The sequence below is a fragment of the Balaenoptera physalus genome (genome assembly GCF_965194825.1).
Source record: "Balaenoptera physalus genome assembly, chromosome: 14".
Lineage (NCBI taxonomy): Eukaryota > Metazoa > Chordata > Mammalia > Artiodactyla > Balaenopteridae > Balaenoptera > Balaenoptera physalus.
This window is the reverse complement of record NC_138893.1, coordinates 43,416,543-43,436,885: the sequence shown is the minus strand read 5'-3', so window position 1 is coordinate 43,436,885 and position 20,343 is coordinate 43,416,543. Positions and strand designations below refer to the sequence as shown.

Genomic DNA, 20,343 nt, shown 5'->3' with positions numbered 1-20,343 from the left:
ACAATAGCAAAAATCAATAAAACTAAAAGCTGGTTCTTTGAGAAGATAAACAAAATTGATAAACCATTAGCCAGACTCATCAAGCAAAAGAGGGAAGAGACTCAAATCAACAGAATTAGAAATGAAAAAGGAGAAGTAACAAGTGACACTGCAGAAATATACAGGATCATGAGAGATTACTACAAGCAACTATATGCCAATAAAATGGACAACCTGCAAGAAATGGACAAATTCCTAGAAAAGCACAACCTTCCGAGACTGGACCAGGAAGGAATAGAAAATATAAACAGACCAATCACAAGCACTGAAATTGAAACTGTGATTAAAAGTCTTCCAACAAACAGAAACCCAGGACCAGATGGCTTCACAGGTGAATTCTATCTAACATTTAGAGAGGAGCTAACAAATATCCTCCTCAAACTCTTCAAAAATACCACAGAGGGAGGAACATTCCCAAACACATTCTACGAGGCCACCATCACCCTGATACCAAAACTGGAAAAAGATGTCATAAAAAAAGAAAACTACAGGCCAATATCACTGATGAACATAGATGCAAAAATCCTCAACAAAATGCTAGCAAACAGAATCCAATAGCACATTAAATGGATCATACACCATGATCAAGTGGGGTTTATCCCAGGAATGCAAGGATTTTTCAATATATGCAAATCAGACAATGAGACACCATATTAACAAAGTGAAGGATAAAAACCATATGATAATCTGAATAGATGCAGAAAAACCTTTCAACAAAATTCAACACACATTTATGATAAAAACCCTCCAGAAACTAGGCATAGAGGGAACTTACCTCAACATAATAAAGCCCATATATGACAAACCCACAGCCAACTTCGTTCTCAATGGTGAAAAACTGAAACCATTTCCACTGTGATTGGGAACAAGACAAGTTTGCCGACTCTCATCACTATTATTCAACATAGCTTTGCAAGTTTTAGTCACAGCAATCAGAGAAGAAAAAGAAATAAATGGAATCCAAACTGGAAAAGAAGAAGTAAAGCTGTCACTGCTTGCAGATGACATGCTACTATACATAGAGAATCCTAAAGATGCTACCAGAAAACTACTAAACCTAATCAATGAATTTGGTAAAGTAGCAGGATACAAAATTATCCTGCACAGAAATCTTTTGCATTCCTGTACACTAATGATGAAAAGTCTGAAAGAGAAATTAAGGAAACACTCCCGTTTACCATTGCAACAAAAAAATAAAATACCTAGGAATAAGCCTACCTAGGGAGACAGAAGACCTGTATGCAGAAAACTGTAAGATACTGATGAAAGAAATTAAAGACGATACAAACAGATGGAGAGATACACGATGTTCTTGGATTGGAAGAATCAACATTGTGAAAATGACTATACTACCCAAAGCAATCCACAGATTCGGTGCAATCCCTATCAAACTACCAATGGCATTTTTCACAGAACTAGAACAAAAAATTTCACAATTTGTATGGAAACACAAAAGACCCTGAATAGCCAAAGCAATCTTGAGAAAGAAAAACATAACTGGAAGAATCAGGCTCCCTGACTTCAGACTATACTACAAAGCAATAGTAATCAAGACAGTATAGTACTGGCACAAAAACAGAAACATAGATCAATGGAACAAGATAGAAAGCCCAGAGATAAACCCATACACATATGGTCACCTTATCTTTGATAAAGGAGGCAAGAATATACAATGGAGAAAGGACAACCTCTTCAGTAAGTGGTGCTGGGAAAACTGGACAGCTACATGTAAAAGAATGAAATTGGAACACTCCTTAACACCATACACAAAAATAAACTCAAAATGGATTAAAGACCTAAATGTAAGGCCAGACACTATCAAACTCTTAGAGGAAAACATAGGAAGAACACTCTTTGACATAAATCACAGCAAGATCCTTTTTGACCCAGCTCCTAGAGAAATGGAAATAAAAACAAAAATAAACAAATGACACCTAATGAAACTCAAAAGCTTTTGCACAGCAAAGGAAACCATAAACAAGACAAAAAGACAACCCTCAGAATGGGAGAAAATATTTGCAAACAAAGCAACTGACAAAGGATTAATCTCCAAAATATACAAGCAGCTCATGAAGCGCAATATCAAAAAAACAAACAATCCAACCCAAAAATGGGCAGAAGGCCTAAATAGACATTTCTCCAAAGAAGATATACAGATTGCCAACAAACACATGAAAGGTTGCTCAACATCACTAATCATTAGAGAAATGCAAATCTAAACTACAATGAGGTATCACCTCACACAGGTCAGAATGGCCATCATCAACAAATCTACAAACAATAAATGCTGGAGAGGGTGTGGAGAAAAGGGAACCCTCTTGCACTGTTGGTGGGAATGTAAATTGATACAGACACTATGGAGAATAGTATGGAGGTTTCTTGAAACACTAAAAATAGAACTACCATATGACCCAGCAATCCCACTACTGGGCATATACCCTGAGAAAACCATAATTCAAAAAGAGTCATGTATCACAATGTTCATTGCAGCACTATTTACAATATCCAGGACATGGAAGCAACCTAAGTGTCCATCAACAGATGAATGGATAAAGAAGATGTGGCACATATATACAATGGAGTATTACTCGGCCGTAAAAAGAAATGAAATTGAATTATTTGTAGTGAGGTGGATGGACGTAGAGTGTGTCATACTGAGTGAAGTGAGTCACAAAGAGAAAAACAAATACATATATATGGAATCTAAAAAAAAAAAAATTCTGAAGAACCTAGGGGCAGGATAGGAATAAATGCAGCAGTAGAGAATGGACCTGAGGACACGGGGTGGGGGAAGGGTAAGCTGGGATGAAGTGAGAGAGTGTCATGGACATATATACACTACCAAATATAAAATAGATAGCTAGTGGGAAGTAGCCACATAGCACAGGGAGATTCGCTCGGTGATTTGTGAACACCTAGAGGGGTGGGATAGGGAGGGTGGGGGGGAGACGCAAGAGGGAGGAGATATGGGGATATATGTATATGTATAGCTGATTCACTTTGTTATACAGCAGCAACTAACACAACATTGTAAAGCAATTATACTCCAATAAAGATGTTAAAAAATAAATATTCTGCCCATTGTCACCATAAAAAAAAAAAAGAAAGAAATGGTAAAATAACTTTTGACAGGGAAGCTTTTTAAATGTCCCATTTTCTTTGTGTTTAACGCTTCTCTGGCTCTGAGGGAGCAGCAAGGGGTCCATTACGCCTTGGAGAACAGGGCTGGAGGCAGCTGCTTCCAGACCTCCTCAAGCATTTTAAGTAAGGAGTCCTCTGCTCCTGGGGAGGCAGGGCCTGCCTTTGAGAGGGTTGGTGCTCCCAGGACTGCTGTGGCACCTGTTCTTCACTGGGGGAGGGGAAGGGGAACATGTTGCTCGGATATAGGGTAGGAGCTATTGTTTACTGGCTGGGGCTTTAGGAAAGCCTGTTACCCTCTCAGGCCCCTGTTCCTGAAGGAGAGGTTTGGAACTGTGACATTGCTTCCAACTGCCTCTTCTTCTGGCCTCTGTGGGGAAAGAACTAAGACTCCATCTATGCTTCCTGCCAGAGACTGATCCCATTTCAAGGCCCCTGTGTGTAGGTGGAGAGAAGGGTAAGGTTGATGTGTCAACTCACCAGGACAGGGAACCCTGATGTACTCTTGAGGTTCTGATGGAGCAGCCTTACTCACTCAGCCTCTCCTGGCTGGAGGCCTGAGTGGACGGGGCCTGTCGGGGGCGAACTAAGCACTTGTTAAGGGCCTGGGAAACCGTGAGAAGCCCTGAACCAGGCCAGGAAATTGACTGGCATTCAGGCCAGCACCTGCCCCACAGTGGGTGTCAGATAAATATTTGCTGATAGAAAAAGATGAATGCCCCGCCCACCAATCCTCACCTCAGAGGGAGGAGACAAAACTGTGTGGCCTAAAGCCCTCCAGAGGGCCAATCCCTGCTCCATAACATCCTGGTCAGAGAGTGCTGGCTGGGCCGTAGTCTGTAGGAGTCCACACCTGCCTGACAACCACACCTCAGCTGCAGTCCATGCATGTATCATTTCTTTCATTTATTCCTTCATTCTGCATTTGCTGAGTATTCATTGTTTCAGTGCTGGTGATTCAGTTATGCATGGGACAGCCACAGTCCATACTCTCCTGGAATTTACATTCTAGCTCAGCCAATCTGGACTCTTGCAAACTACGTGACCTCCATAAAGGCTCTCCAGGCCAGCTCACAGGAAGGTGTTTCTCCCTGTGTTGTGAGAGTGAACCACTGTTTTTATCATTGGGGGTAACACAGCAAGTGACATTTCTCATCTGTAGAATGGGCATGATAATGTCTTTGCTTCACATAACCCATTAGATTCAAGTGGGACAAATTCCATTTGAGGTTTTAAATCAAAAAGTGTCATGCAAACTTAAAATATAGACATCATCCCTTATATTTGTATTTAATACATTTATTCGTTGTTTCAAATGAATATCCCCTGACACTCCCCACCTCACTTACTACCTCCTTCTGTGATTTAAGGCAACACCAGTGTCTCATTCTTTTTTTGTTTCCAACAGCAAATAGTGCTGAAGGAGAGAGAGAAAAGGCCACCCAGCCCAGGTGCTGTCATGAGTGGGGCTCCCCCTGTTGGTGGAACCTGGCATTATTCACCCTTGGGTCTCCTAAGTTCCTGGTTCTCCAGGTTGTTTTTCACTAGGTTCCACAAATTTTTATGTTTTATATTTTTCTTGCAGACCTCTGCTCACTTTGCTTCCCACTCTTGATTTCCAGTTCCAACTGTAGTTCCTTTTTCTCTTGATGAAGATGCTGCTTCATGAACATTATGGATTTTAGCCAACAGAACTCCCTCCACCCTCCCCTACTTGAGTACAAAGATAATTCCCAGTTAAATTAATTAGGCTCAACTTACAAAAGTTCGTGAAGTCATGAGCTATGTGATTGTGCCTAGTAAATCAATCAGTGCATTTTTAGACAAAAAAATGTAATCATACTCTAATAATATTTTGTACATTCTCCCCCCCCCACCTTCTCAGAATATCATGGTCATTTTATGGAATCACTAAAGCATATTTTATGTGATTTTAAAAATATTTCATTAATTTGTTAGGCCAAAACTAACACTGTAGTCTTGGGAATGTAGGTTTCTGTAATTTACTATTTTATGTAAAGCAGTAATGAGAAATTGTAGTGCTGTATCATTGACTCTTGCCTAATATTTTTCTTAGGATGAAAAGTATAATTCGAATTTCGGGAGCAAAAGGTGTGCATAGTTTTATAGAACTTTATTTTGGGTACCTCTTGCTGAATTACTTCTTCAAGTATTTTGTTTTGAATCTTTTTTTTTTTCCCTCATAATATAATGACTGTTTAGCTTAGTTTTTAAATGATCTCAAGGTGATAAAAAGCTTTTTTTTAAGTTGCTGAAAAAAATGTTGTACCAGATATGGTCAAGTGAAGAAACTTCGAGCAAATATTAGAAACAGCTTTCAAGGTTGCCACGATTTGAGTTTTAATCAAGTGTGAATCCATCCAGCAGAGTCCTTGTCCAAAGAAAAAATTATATTTCTTTTGAATCACATCAGACTCATTAATTGGAATTAGATCCTTTCTCCCACTTTTGAAAAACCAGGACAGCACCAAAATATATTTTTTAAAGGTAGTGTGCATGTCTCTGTATATACGTATATGGTGTGTATTGATATTTTTACAGCTCTAGCTTCATAACATTGTTTCTCTTCCTGAATCTTACTCTCCCTCATGCAGTTCAACAGTCTTAGATGGCAAGGAAAAGTGAGAGAGGGAGAGAGAGGGGGAGAGAGAGAGGGAGAGAGAGAGGGAGAGAGAGAGGGAGGGAGAGAGGGAGGGAGAGAGGGAGGGAGAGAGGGAGAGAGAGAGGGAGGGAGAGAGGGAGGGAGAGAGGGAGGGAGAGAGGAAGGGAGAGAGGGAGGGAGAGAGGGAGGGAGAGAGGGAGGGAGAGAGGGAGGGAGAGAGAGAGGGAGAGGGGGAGGGAGAGAGGGAGAGAGGGAGGGAGGGGAGGGAGGGGGAGGGAGGGAGAGGGAGGGAGAGGGAGGGAGAGGGAGAGAGAGGGAGAGAGAGGGAGAGAGAGGGAGAGAGAGGGAGAGAGAGGGAGAGAGAGGGAGAGAGAGGGAGAGAGAGGGAGAGAGGGAGAGAGGGAGAGAGGGAGAGAGGGAGAGAGGGAGAGAGGGAGAGAGGGAGAGAGGGAGAGAGGGGGGGAGAGAGAGAGAGAGAGAGTGAGTGTGTGTGTGTGTGTGTGTGTGTGTGTGTTTTTGGTCCACCCCGATAATGCCTCAAGGGGAGATGTGAGACAGAACAATTTGCTGTTACAACAGTTTTTAAAATCTGTCATGATCCCAGATGTCCTCTGTGGAGTGACACATTTGTAAACTCGTCTTTAAGTTTTTTCAGCCTCAGCTTATGAATTGAGCCAAGTGCTCACTACATCCAAGGAGAGTTCGTAATACGTACTTGCATTTCATTTCTTCAGTAAAGAATTATGACTCTAAAAGCATAGTTTTCTAAACGAGGTACAGACATTATTTCACATCTCCGAATCTAGTATCCTCCCACACACGCATCCCACACAACCGTCTTCCCAGCCTGGGTCTTAGCTCAGTCCTTCCCCCAACCCGCCATTCATGCCCATGTCCCAGTTGCTGGTCTCTCACTCCGGACAATTTTATTTTCTTTCTTACAAGTTGGGAGACTTCCTGGTCCAGCTGTATAAGGGAATGCATCACATCATTTCCCCACAGACTCAGATACTTTATCTTCAGGAGCCCCAGGTGTGTGTCCTCATTGCGGGGCCAGAAAGAGGGAGGAGGGAATCAAGGGAAGCGGAGAGGTAGAAAGAGGAGAGTAAAAACAGAGAGAAAGGGCGGAATGTTTTCTGAATTATGTTCTGTAATGCTTCCATCTGTTTTCCCACCAGACTGGTAGCTTTATGAAAGAGGATACCATACTTGCTTTGTCTGATATCAGGCACTCAGTAAGTACACGTTAAAAAATAAAGTCAAACAGATTCAAGCTTTGCCCAGGATTGACAAGGATGAATTTTGCCTCAAATACATATTTTTATCAGCAATTATCACCAGTGTACCTAGAAGTATTGCTTTTTTTGTTGAAAAGGAGCTCAGGCTGGAATTTAAAACCAGAGTCCTGGTTCCAGGCAGTCGCAGCAGAGGAGAGACCCTGGGCACAGGGTGAATAAAGAAACACCGAAAAAACACCACTTTCAGCCTACCTTTATGCAACCAATATTTCTTTTCAAATAAATTATCTTTTATTACACCAGCCTTTCTAAAAACCGAAAGTCTAGATACAAATTCCAATTCTCTTAAATTTAAATTTAATCCCCTTCCTTTGCATTTCTTTCAGAGGTTTGGTTTGTTTTTAAAGCACAGGCAAACATGTTAAAGAATAAGGTCACATCAGCTCACATTTGCACGCAGTGTCAAGTCTGGTAAGGCTGAACAGTAAAATTCAATATTTCCTCTTACCTTATATCCAGGAACACAGTGAAGGAGCTAGTATTTCTTCGTCCCATGTTCCGCTTCCTCGGGATCTTTGACGAGATGCCTCTGCCGTAAAGCAGGCAACCAAACATCTAATCTACGAGGCAGGAAAACTGGTGATGCTATCACGCAAGTCAAACGGTCAGTTGAGCTACTAGGAAAACGTGAGCACCCCAGTGCTGTGGTAATGAGTTTAAATAGCACAAATCATGACGGTGCTGGCCTGCCGTAAAGTAACCCGCAGGTTGGCCCTGAGCAGACACACCTGCGTTGGGTCATTACCTGCCTTTTCTGGGATCAAGTCTAAGCTCACATCATTTACCATGATTCCTAATTATCAAAGCTAGCTTCAAACCAAGGCAAACAAGGTCAACAGGTGTGTGTCCTACAATTTTAGGAGCACTTCTCCTATCAGAGACTTGTCAGACAGCTGCATTAGGACTCAGAGTACCTATGTATGTATGGGAGAAAAGATAACTATGCCAGATGCTGTTAAACTGAACCCAACCTAAATATCCATCAATAAATAAGTTGTAGAAAAGTACAGAAACTCAGGCACATCCAACATAATTTTTTTAAAGGAGGCATATTCACATCAATAGTTTCCAAGCCTGGCTACCCATTAGATTCATCTGGGGACTTTTACCCCTCCCCAGCTAATTGAATCAGAATCTCAGCAGGTGTGGGTGTGGGTGTGGGTGTTGTTTTCAAAGCTCCTCAAATGCTTATGAGGCACCTCCCATGTTGAGAAACATGATCTATATATTCAAAACTGTGAGTTATTGTTGAATAAAAAAACACAAGTTAAGAACAATATGAACAGTATGATCCAATTGTGTTACAAAAATCAACCAACTTAATCATGAGTTTATTTTTAATATGCAAATAAAAAATTGAAATATGGCAAAATGTTTCAAAGATGGGTTCTTGAGTCCACTAGTCCATTATGTTACTTTATAATGCTTTATATATGTTAGAATTATTTCATTTTTTAAAGAAAATAATGTAAATCTATTAGAAACACATTAAACTTAACCCAGATATTATTTGGAAGGGGACTAATTTTTACTTTTTACACTCCAGTGTACTCCTTTTTTTAAATTTAATAAAACATTTATTTCTGCCCCCTCTATCTCTCAAGTAAAGTCCATATAAGAACAGAAAACCTGTGAGCACCTACTATCCCCTAGGCAAAGGGGAGATATTGGATTCTCCTCAGTCCCTGTTGACTGCCTTGGGCTGAAAACTTTTAGGGGCTTTTTCACATTTTTGAACCTGCTCTGAATGTTGATGTGACAGCATCTCCCATAGTTATGGAAGTAAGAAGGAAAGAGCAACAGAGAGAAGGGACCTCAGAGTGCATTTTCTTAGGGACAGTCCCTCTCACAGCCCAGGAAAAAGTCCCCAGTATAGGGACCATCTTCACACTTGCACTTAGCCCTCTCAGTATATAGCTTCACAATATTTCGTGCCACTGGCATTAAAGATTTGCAGATACAATTCTATAACCCAGTTCCTGGGAGGAAGAGAGGGGAGAACTGAGCCTAAGAAAAGATAACTGGAACAAAATCTCAAAATTCTTTTAAACTATTTGAAGGGGAAAAAATGAAGTTGGATATTAAATAAAAGTATGCATATAAAGTAAGCATCAGTTATTTCAAGCTAAAAAATTGATTCAAAACCTTCTTTTTACTCACAATTGGGGTTTATTGGACCCCTGAGCCAATGCTGTCAATAATATTAACTGACTCAATCTTTTAGAGCAGCAATCTGTTAACATGTAACAGGAGCCGTACCAATCAAATCCCTTTGATTAAATCGATGGCATTAATAGCAACATTATTGATACAAGGCAGGGTCCAAGCAGATGAGATTATTTTTCACTACCCAATCAAAAGTAATCCATGGTGTTTTCCTAGAATTTGTCTTTTAGGTAGCAGGGAAGCCAGCAGAGAAGAAAAGGCTGCAGTTGGAAGAGCCTGATTCATGGTCAACATCCAGCATAAGTTCAGGGCATTCTTTCCATTTCTACCCTTCAGGACCTCTGGGGCCTGTCAGTTTTCCCTTTAATTAGGCTGCTAGAAGCACAGCAACAGTGTATCTGTTGACTCTTTGGAACCCAAATAGAATGATGCCTTAGAAAGAAAGCTGGACTTGGATAGTTTTGCCAAGCTTAGAAATTAGACCTTGGCTCTGTGCTGGGCTAAGAGGGCAACTGAGAGCTGGAGCCCTGGGATCTGCATTTTAACACATTCCTCAGAATTAAAGATAAAATAATCACATGTTATGATTATCTCTAACCCCTTCCTGATCTGACAATTTGATACCTACTTTTTAAGATAACAAACATGGGTTCTGTAATACGCATTCATTATGTTTATGGAACAGTCCATTGAACATAGCCAACTCCTTCTCATCATTCACATTTCAGCTAAAATATTTCCTCCTTCGAAAGCATTTCCTTATCCACCCAATCTAATGTCTCTTCTTCTGTCACTCCCTATCACATCACCCTATCTATTAAATTTACATGATTTATCATCATCCAAAATTCATTATTCATTTCATGTATTTATGGTTTTATTTCCTCCCCTTGTCTATCTAATCTATTGCATTACAAACAATGTTAGTATTTGTTGAATGAATAAGTGAGTGAGAGAGTGAATGTGTCAAGTACTTTTTATATCTTGATTAATAACTGTAAATCCCTCTGCTCTAAGAAATAAAGCAACTTGCTCAAGACTATTGATTTATTTAATAGCCACATGAATAATAAGATGGAACTTATTCTCTTTAACCCCAAAGTCTGTGCTCTTTCCAGTACCCCACACTAACTCTAAGGATTGACATCTACATATTTGCCATGCACATCACCATCTCCTAGTCAGTCCAACATGCACAGTAGAGGCTGTCGTTAACATTTATATGCCATCTTCCTAACACACCTTCTGTGTTCCTCCTTTTTCAGATCCGTCTCCCATAAAACATTGAGCTTAGATCTAGGAACTGACTCATCTGTTCTTGCTACTTCTACCAACACAGTGCTTGGCACACTGCGTGTGCTCAAAAAGTGCTTGATGAACTCAGCTGCAGTTACTATGATGGCCAATACAGCACAGCATCTTATCACGTATGGGATGTTTCATGTGCAGCATCTTCCTTGATTACTGCAATAGCCCTATTACAGATAAAGAAATTGAGACTCAGAATGTCCTTCCCAACATTGGGTGGTAGAATCTGGGCTGAAACTCAAGTTTTTCTGTTATTTTTATTCATTAGTTTTCCAACCTCTAAGTCTCTCATTTAGCGTTTCTACTTGGTGAGCTGCAATTTAGTCTTCTAGACCCAACACAAACATTACCATCTCTGTAAAAATCCCCTGAAGAGAGTTTATAGTAGGTTTATTCATAAAACCTGGAAACAGGGTAATGGATAAACAAATTATAGTACATCCATACAATGGAATAATACTCAATAATAAAAAGGAATGGGCTATATTAATTCATGTAAAAGTATAGATGAACCTTGAAAGCATTTTGCTAAGTGAAAGATGTCAAACCCAAAAGGATATATATTGCATGACTGCATTTATATGACACTGAGAAAGACACAGAACTGTGAGATGGCATGATGATCAGTGGATGCTAAGTACTGAGAGAAGGGGGAAGAGCTGACTACACAACAGCAGTACAGAGAAAATTTTAGGGTGATGGAACTCTTCTTTATAGTAGTAGGTGGTGGATACATGACTATGCATCTAACAAAACTCATATAACCGTATAACACAAAGAGTACAAGTTAAAAGAAAAGTCAACCATCATGTTGTGAAATCTCAGGAAGGGATGCAAACTAACTATTTTATTACAAACGTATGATATGAAATGTGAAATCTGGGTGAATGGAATGCAGAAACTCTCTCCACATCCATTGCAACTCTTCTATGAATCTAAAATTATTCCAACATGAGAATTTTAAAAACACATGAATCTTCTTGTGTACAACATTTACATCCTATTTTTTTCTTACCTATATGTCAGAATAGATCCTATTCTTTCATAATAAACATTATATAATAAGTTGCTCTTTGTCTCATGTACATCTTTCGAATAGCTTTCCCATCCAAAGTAATGAGAAACATGCTTTTCAAAGGTGGCCATTAATCTCGCTCTGGTGTGTTTCATCCTGACACTCTTGTCTACCATGGCTTTTGCTTGCTGCAGGAATGCTGTTTGCCCAGTGTTTCCCTTTCTGAAAAGGAAAGGAATCTTTCAGGAATCTTTCCCAGAATCTTTGTTTAGGTAGAGAAATAACACATTAATTAAGATAAACAAACAGGTAGAACTGTATTTTCATATTATTTTAGGGGAACAAAATAAATTCTTCCTTTTCAGCAAGTATGCACATACTGAAAAAACTACCTCTTAGTGTGTTTGGGGGTTGTCATTATTGAATATAAGGCTTCAAAGAAAAGAAATTCCACTAATAAACATGCTTTGATATTTATATATAACAAATATTATAGTTTACTACAGAAATTTCATTCTGTCATTCTCTTCTTGTGTCCTGAACCAAATAAGCCCCATTAAGATTTCGAGCACTTTTGACAAAAACCCAGCAGTATTTTGTTCCATTTCTTAACTGAAGTTTCTGATTTGCCAAAAAAAATGTGCTCTCTTCTCCTCAGTCTTTCCAAGATTTTTATTTCAGGATGAACAAATATAGAACCCAAAGGGGTGTTTTCCAACTTGGACAGTATTAAACGGCAGAAATAGTTCAAGCCCAAAGTTCTTTGAATTTTGGCTTAACAAGTCTTACATGTTTCAAGAATTTAAACTTTCTGCTTAAATATAGAACTTTGATTAATTATTTAAAGCAGCAGGAAAGTTATTCAATTAGTATAAGAGGATTCAAGTTCAAATTGGAGGATTAATTTTCAGGGTTATGATATGAGAGATATGGTGATTAAGTTACGAAGTGAAGGCAAAAGTCTCTCAAACCCTAATGGAAAGAATATCTGATTCAATTATTTAATTAAACCAATCCAGAGAATGATATGAAATCATAACCTGTCACATAAAGGTTGAATTGTAGGGTAAACCCTGTGGATGATATCATACTAAATGTTATTATTATGATTTGCCTTAATATAATATATACCTATGTACCAAAGAAGTAAAAACGAGCAGATTATTATTTTAAAATGTGTACAACTTTAAATAAAAAACTAAAGATGAGTACAACTAACTAAAGTAGCACTTTTCTTCCAGGAAAAGGTTTCTGGCAATTACATTACAACTGAAAACAGGGAAAGGTACCAGGCTGGATAATCTGTGCACTCACTCTCCAGGAAGTAGATTTGTCTTCTTGCTTGGAAGTTTCCTGGACACTTGGATTTTGAAGGAGATGAGGATGAGATGGGATGGAGATAGTTTTTTCAGCAAGTTCTATTATTTCCAAGGAATAGGGGTGTAGGCTCTAGTTCATAGCTTCTCCCAAATCCAGAAGCCCTCATCCAACCTCTTCCCCTTTTGATCCCCCGCTGACTTTAACCCTTTCCACTCTTCATTTCTTGGCTCCCAGCCCATCACCATGCCTTTATTCACTATGCATTTTTTTTTTTTTTTAAACCACCGGACCATGGCTTGCTCCGGTGCTGAGTCTCCTGTTGGAGCAAACCCACTTCGGGTCCTCCTTAGCTCCTCCACCAGGAAGCTAGAGGTTTTGCCCACGCCCTAGCGCAGTGCGTTTACCCCCCGGGCTCAGGCTCCCTTCCCTTCTCCACTGGCTCCCTCTAGAGGGCGCCCTGGGCGAAGCGGAGGCGCGGTAGGAGCCCAGCCTCGCCTCCCCAAATTGAAATGCCACCACCCTCCTTAGAGCAGGGCGCAGAGCAGCTCCGAGCCCGGGTGTGGCTGAGGCCGCAGAAGCCTCCACCTTCCGCCCCGCAGACAGGTGATGGGAGTTGCACAGCCCGGCTGAACAGTGGCGCCGCCGCCCCCAACTTTTCCGCCTTTCCCCATCGTTGAACCCGAGAGAGGTCCCAAACCTGAGTGGCGACGCAGCGATCTCCCCTGAGCCGTCCTAGGGCAGGGCGCTTAGACCCCCGTTCCATTTAAGTTGAAGGGGGCACCAACGAAGACAGTTCTGGGGCGGGTGGCGCCCCTTGAGCGGACGACCCACCGCCGCCAAGGGGCCTGGAGGTGGACGGAAGCACCGGCGGAGGGACCGCGAGCTGGCGGGGCGGCCGGAGGGAGGGAGCTGCGGCCCCGGCTGCGCACGGATTGCACGCGCCGCCGCCCCGAACGACACTTCCTCTCGGCTTTCGGGTGCTGCGGCCACCTGGTCCCACACCCTACCCCACCTCTTCTCTCTTTGCTGCCTCCTGTCCCCCCTGGGAGCCTTGTCTCCAGGGCTCCAGAAACTTTGTCAGTGTTATCGGTATGTGTACTGCAGGTAGGGATGGCGTCCTGTCTGCTCTTGGTCTTTGGGACGCTCAGAGCACAATCTGAGCGTCCCAGGGTGGAGGGCATCCCAGAAATGCAAAGCAGCAGCAGGGTCTGTGTGTGCAGGTGGTGGAGGGAGGGTAATGTGAGGCCCTGCATGTGTGGGGACGGGTATGTGTGTTTGCCTGCAGCAGACTGAAATGCCTGCTTCGTGTCTTTGCAGTTCTTAGAATCCTAATATATCTTCATTTAATCAATAACGAATGATGCCCAAAATACAAATAACAATTACAGTAAAGTAATACTACTTCCAGTTTCTAATATAACTATGTTTTCTTACAGAAAATCTAGTCTATGTGCCTCTAATGGTAACACCTCGAGAGAGAGAAATTGTTAATCATAAAAAATGAAAACTTTTAGGTAATATCTAAGAAAAGTTAGTTATGACAGATTGTATTTTCTGAAAATGGCTGCAACAATTTCACTCACCTCACATGCTCTACCTATCATATGACTTTGACATTCCCGTCTCCTAACCTGACCAGAGTATGGCTGTGATAGAAGTGACATTATGCGATCTCTGAGGTTAGATGCCGGAAGACTATACAAGTTTTGCCTGGTTCTCTTCGGACACTTGCTTTGGAGCTCAGCCACCTTGCCATAAGGAAGAGGAACACAGGCCCCCAGAACCTAGCCCCAGCTGACAGCCAGTGCCAGCTTGGCAAGTGATTGGGCCCTGTGATCAAGCTATCTCAAGAGGGGATGCTCAGCCCTAGTGAAGGTGCACCAGCAAATGTCAAGGGAAACAGACGCAAGAGGGAGGAGATGTGGGGATATATGTATATGTATAGCTGATTCACTTTGTTATAAAGCAGAAACTAACACACCATTGTAAAGCAATTATACTCCAATAAAGATGTTAGAAAAAAATCAAAGCAGACTGTTGTAAAAAGAAAAAAAAAAAAAAGAGAAACAAGAAGAGAGGTTCCTGCCCAAAGGCAAATTCCTGAGTGACCTGAAAGATTGCTGTTTTAAGCCACTAAGTTTGCAGCTGGTATGTAACACTTATAGAAAAGTGATACACTTAATTGTTTTACAAACCTTCACAAGTAGTGTTATCCAAGAGTCCTCTTTCTGAAAACTATTGCAAAAAAAAAAAAAGTGTCTCAGCCTTTGATAACAAAGGTGGAAGGAAGAATGAGCAAGTTTCCTGTCTGTCATCAGAGGACCCTGGGAAGTTCACAGGTGTGTGTGCTATCCTTGATTAATGGCTTATTCTGGGAACCCAGGATTGTACTCTAGTATAAAATTGGCACCTCCTAACTAGCTGGATGTAGATTAAGTTGACTTCAATTTTTGACATTATTACATTTAATTTTATACATCTCTACCACCCATTGACCTCTGTCAATAAACAGAATAAAAATATCACAAATTCTCCAACTCAATCCCATTTTGCCAGTCATATCAGAAAGCGAACTAGTCTAATTAGAGGTGTTTTTAATCCATTAGCCCACTAACTTTCCTCAATAGACTTCATTCGTGGAATTAAAATGAATAAGCATTTAATGGGAAAACCATTGATGCTGTGAGACAAGAAGTGGGTACAGTCATGGTAATTATGGTGATCTGTCAATTATGCATGAGAAAAATATATCTTAAAGGCATTGTCTTTTCATCATAAGAATCGTCACCACCCTCGTTGAAGCTGTCCTCAATTACAACTGGACAACCACAGCAGCTACACTGATGTACACTGATGTACCCCCTACCTCCAACACTGCTTTGCTCCCATCCCCTTTCTACTACAATTGTCTCCAATGTGGGTTACATTATCTTAGCAGCAATGGACTCAGGATAAATATCATAGATATTTTAGGTAGACTTACTTTTGTATAAAAAAAATAGATTTACTTTTATTAACCTTCAATTATTTAATTATTTCATTTGATGATTTCAGTACATATATAACTTAAAACAAAAATGGAAGATTCAAACTCTCAATCTAGCACTTGGAGTGGAGATGACTGGGAGAGGAAACATATCTCCCAAATTTTATATAAGGATTGCTGTCATGATGTTGACTTACTTCTCAAAGCTGACACAATTATGTTTCTCTAATCAGATGATCCCCACTAAACCAAATTTAAGTTTTCATCATTTCTGGTTACTTTTTATAGTTTTCAAAATAATTTTTTAAAATATTTTCTTTAACTTGCAATGTCTTCTAATATATTTGCCAATTGGTAAAAAAAAAAAAGTTATTTTTTCTTTTGAAGTCTCTCAGATTATAACATCATTATTGTTGAAAAACTGCAAATACAGTTTATAGATGATTACATTTGTAATTATTTAACCTGTCATCATTTTTCTTTTTCCTGCATTCAGCTCTTCAAGACTCAATTGAAGCACTGTAGTGAGAGTGATAAGCAAAAATGTTTTGTGCTTTGTCAATTCAAATAAACCCCAAGCAGTAAATGACAGACTATTCTGTTAGCAAAGATTAACAACCAGTGATGTCTGAAAAATGACCTGTGTATACTCAGTCACAGGTAGTGCTAATAGTATTTTAAAGAGTATTCTTTTTTTAAAAAAAAAAAATTGCCATTCCTTTGATAGAGTCTGAGCACATTCAGTATCTTTATTCTCCCCAGTTTTCTATCATTGGTTCTATTTGAAACTGATCTAACATGCAAGATACTGCCTGGTATCCATTGGGAACCAAGTATTTTGTTAATTATTATAAAAACATTGTTGCAATTATAAGACATATGTGATTTACTGCAAGATGAAGAAGCCAAGTTAAGACTAGGACAGCCTATAAGAGGGAGAAGGGCTGCAAAGTGAAAATGATATTACCTGATGCCCACATCACAGAATTACATGAGTAGTTAGCATGTTATTTCTTTTCAACACAATACCAAGTTGAAATGGCTATGCATTTCTTTTTTTTCCTTCAAATACTCTGGACAATCAGAATTGTTGGTACAAAGTAACTAAAAATGACACAACCTAGACATAAGAGTTATAGAATCAGAAGCAGCATTGCACAATGGTTAAGCACATGGTTGTGGGGATGGCTACCTGGGTTCAAATTCTGCCTTCTCCATTGACTGATCAGCGTGCAAAACATTTGGAGATAGTTGTCCATAAAGCAGCAGAAGAGAGGTTTTAAATTCAAACTATGTCATGTTGCAACTTTGCTTAAAACCTTCCAGTGGTTTCCCATTCCATACAATGAAATCCCCAATCCTTACAATGGTCCATGGGATCTTGAGTGAGGTGAACTCTGACTATATATTCAAGGCATGATGCCCCTGCCCCCCTTACTCAGAGTGTGCTCCAGCCTCCCTGGTCTATCAGTTCTTACATTGTTCGAAGCATTGTTCCCGTCTCATTGCATTTACACGTGCCTTTCACCTGCTTGAGCGCTTGTGCTCCCATTCTTCCCAGGGCGCCTCTCATCTTTTAAGCTGATCACTGGCAATACTAAACGTTCCCTTCTTAATGATAACATTTCTAACACCATAGCTAACATAGATCCCTCACTAGTTTTGTCCTATCTTATCTCCTTAGTGTCTGTAAAATTTGCAGTCATTTCCTTTGACTCTGTGTTTTGTCTGTCTTTTCTACCAGATGGAAAGCTCTTTAGAACAGAGACTACAACTGCCTGTCAATCTCTGATCCCAGTGCTCTCTCAGTATCTGACCCCCTGTGATGGTCCCTAAATAATGGTGGACTGACTGACGCCTGTACAGCAGCTCACTCTCCAAAAAATCACTACCCAATATTCTCAAAAGTTCACTATGTGCCAGGAACTTGCTACATGTTTTGCATGGACTATCTCATTCATTTTTACAAAAACTGCCTGAGGTAAGTACTATTACTTAAGTAATAATAGCACTCAAGCAATCTAAGTGATTACCCTGGTCCCACAACTACTTAGTGTAGAAGGTAGTGTTAGAACTCGGGCAGTCCTTCCCACAATCCATGCTTCACTATTATAACAATTGGGCAGTTATAATTTCCAGCCCTCTTTAAGTTCTGAGTCATTTTTTTAGTTATTTTGTACAAACAAATCTGATTGTATAAAGTATTTGAAGGAAGAAATTGTGTTTGTCATTTCGGTTTGCTACTGTGTTGAAAGGCCAGTGATCCAGGAAATAGCACGGTTGCTGATAGTATAATTCTACAGTGTGAGCATAGGTGACAGCCTTCTCATTTTTGCTCCCCTTCCTCCCCTTGTAGGTCTCCCCGTTCTTGATGGATAATTTGGCTTTGTCTTGCACGCAGTCACATAATATGTCTTATAATGTGTTTTGTATTTCAAATCAGTTTCAAATATAACCAATGATAGAAAACTGAGGAGAACAGAAATACTAGACATGTTACAAATCATGTTGAACAAATGATGAATTTTTAAAAAAGAATACTCTAAAATACTATCATCATTACCTGTGACTGTATACACAGGTCCTTTTTAAATATACATCACTTGATTTTAATCCTTGACTCTGGAAAAACGTATTTATTCCTCTGGAATAAAAGGAATAATGATGGGGAAAAGAAGACTATAAATGCAATGATCTGTAAACTGTATTTGCTGTTTTTATCATTCATGGTGGTATCAAATGATGGCTTCAAAAAAAAGCACTTTTTCCAAATGGTAAATAATGTGATAAATACATATTAATTTGAAGATATTCCAAGTTAAGCAAAATAAATATTGCTTTTTAAAATTTTATTTTGAAAATTATAAAGGATATCCATAAGTACCTTAAAATTTAATTTGATTTAGAAGAGTCCACCTGATTAGAGAATTTTCACTGTACAAGTTTTGGGAGGTAAGTCAAAATAATGACTGAGCAATCCCTATATAAGATTTTTGTAAATATGTTCCCTTTCCCAATCATGTCCATTGCAAATAATAGACTGGAGGTAAGATCTTCCATTTCAGCTCACAAATGATCAACAGCATGGCTGAATTTGCTTTTATCCATCTATTATCTCAACATCTAATAAACACCTACTTGGCGGCAGGAACTGCTTCTCTAAGACTCATATACCTATACCCTTGACTATAAATCACATATTGCAATATATTAAAAATGAAATCCAACCAGGCACCAATTGACAAGACATGAGAATTTCCAAAGTGCGGTTTCAAATCATCATAAGCAGATGTTAAAAGGCAATTCTTTGAATCAATTCTAGAACTTTTGGATTCCTCAGCTAGATAAAATCTATAAAAAGGGGTTGGCAAGTGAAAGGAGAGAGGGTTTGATAAGAAATATTTGAGAAGAGTTTTTCTTTAGAAAGAGCTGTTGTGCTCTGATTTGCCCACCACCTCACAGGAAGGTCTCATCTCATTCCCAGTGAAAGAGGTCACCCTGCATCTAGGCTGGTGTGACTCCCACAGAGGACAGAAGGAAGGTCCAAGACGTGCTACTTTGTTGGCCATCCAGGAGAGGGCTGCTAGTCTGCAATCAGCCTACCTCTAAGAGTTGGTGAGAACAAGGTATTTCCTACAGATAGTTGGAGGCCATCTGTAAAGGGGAAGAACCAGCCTGGGTTCATAATGGGTCTTGTCCAATTGGGTCACTTGGGATGCACAAATCCCTGTAACAAGAAACTAAGGGGGGAGGCTTTGTATTCCTAGGAATTGCTTAATTTATGGAAAATTGTCATCCATAAAATGATGCATCTGCTTACCCAGGTCACATGAACTTTAGTTGGAAAGAAAAACCACAAACTTTTAAAGAGTCTCTGGCAGCACCACACACACACACACACACACACACACACACACACACACACACACACACACACACACCAGCTTTAAACATCTTTGAGGCCCAGAGACCATAAAAACAACCTACAATTGTACCATTTAAATAAAAGATTTCACTTTCCTTTAATACTTCACACTCACCCTTCCCGGACTCTGTAGGTGTCAGAATGTGCCTAGCAAGGTTGGGTGAGGGTTGAAAAGAACAAATAAAGAATTAGACAAGAAGCTTATTATTCTCTTTTGCCTACTGCAGGCTTCCATTTCCCCTGAAGTTCTCACTGAAGAAGGAGAGGTTATAATGCTCAATAAAATTCAGAGTTTTCATTAATATCTTTGATTGGACATTCTGATCTCTGTCAAAAAGTGTGCATAAAAGGTGCTGGTGTGGAAGTTTTCATCCAAGGGCAGAGAAAAATCACCCTGACTTGAATATATTTTAAAGGGATGGTGGAAAATAAAGTTGTGTTTTGATGATGTCAGTTGTTGCCCTTTATCATCATACTGGTTTCACATGCATTGACTCTTAAGAATTTTGCTTCAATTCTAAGCTG

The 20,343-nt window shown here is 39.9% G+C and overlaps 1 protein-coding gene across 9 annotated transcripts in view; it reads right to left on the bottom strand.

Annotated features, from left to right (window-relative positions):
- Positions 1-20,343, bottom strand: part of LOC309643036 (uncharacterized protein) — a gene marked incomplete at its 5' end in the record, with an annotated part of 739,057 nt that overhangs the window by 272,617 nt on the left and 446,097 nt on the right. For 7 of the 9 annotated variants that reach the window (XR_014253491.1, XR_014253492.1, XR_014253493.1 and 4 more), the window contains one exon: positions 7,547-7,658. The exons of the other annotated variants lie outside the window; for them this stretch is intronic. The remainder of the gene's footprint in view (positions 1-7,546; positions 7,659-20,343) is intronic. 9 annotated transcript variants of the gene reach the window in all.